Consider the following 1,222-nt stretch of genomic DNA (forward strand, 5'->3'; position numbering starts at 1 on the left):
ACTGAACATTTTTTGATCATAGATGGAGCTAATCCTCACCTTAATCCTGCTACAGACCAGGATTGCCCGGCAGCATAAGTTACCATGGTTACTAGGCTGGGATTCAGGTTAACCTCCTTGATGGAACAGAGTTGTGGCTCAGTTTGATAGAACGGAAACTGGAGTTTAGCTCAATGTATCAGGCTAAGCCAGAACCATGGTTTCCATGGTTACTGATGTGAGGCTAATCTTAGCCACTTTGATGGAACAGACCTCTGGCTCACATTAGCCAGACTTGGCCATTTAAGCCTGGATTTGCCTTTAGCCTGCTTGATGGAATACCGCCCTTTGGTTTTTAGCTGCATGAATTTGGTGTAATAAAGGTATATCTATTTTTCAGATGCTGTGGGTCACCTCTTTCTTTCTCATGTTGTTTTAATTTCAACATTTCCTTCATAGACTGCATTAACTGACAACTTTAAGTAATATTGTATCCCAAAACAATATAAATTGTATATAACAGGAAGAAATTTATTGTGTGAATGCATGCACAACATATTCCATCATAGGAGCATCGGGAAGTGCTTTGTTAAGCAGTATTTTGTTAGTGCTTTGTTTAGCAGAAATTGTTTATCAAAAATACTTGGGCTCTAGTTTCGCAGACCGGGCGAGGCAGGGGCGCAGCGCACCTGCGCTTTGCCAACTGGGTGTGGCCAAGTGGATTTTGCAAGTTTGGCACACTGTCAGGGGCGGACTGGGACTAAAAAACAGCCCTGGACTTTGACTTGGCTCAGCCCACAACAACCGGTGTGCATACGGTATGCGCTTCCTTCTTCTTCAATTTGACTGGCGGCCAGCCAGCTCATAGATATCTATGGGCCTGGAGTACTGGCCGTTATGTGATTCTCCAGAACCTCCAGATGGCCAGTCCGCCCCTGCACACCGTGCGCCTGGCGCAGCTACTCCTCTTTCCCACCTCCGTCCCTCCTACCTGCGCAAGTCGGAAAGAGGAAGGAGAGAAGGCGTGGAGTGGGTTTTACACACATCACACCAATCAAATGAGCCCCTCTCCTCGCCCTTAAATGCGCCGCGCGAAGGCGTAATGAGAGTGTACTCAATTCGCCATGGCAGAAGAGAGCAGCAGCGTTAGACGGCCAAACTTCTCCCAGGAGGAAACTGATGTTTTGGTCCGGGAGGTCCAAGCTCGCAAGTCTGAATATACGGAACTGCGAGCAGACCTCCA

The sequence above is a fragment of the Epinephelus moara genome, chromosome 18 (genome assembly GCF_006386435.1).
Source record: "Epinephelus moara isolate mb chromosome 18, YSFRI_EMoa_1.0, whole genome shotgun sequence".
NCBI classification, from domain to species: Eukaryota; Metazoa; Chordata; class Actinopteri; order Perciformes; family Serranidae; genus Epinephelus; species Epinephelus moara.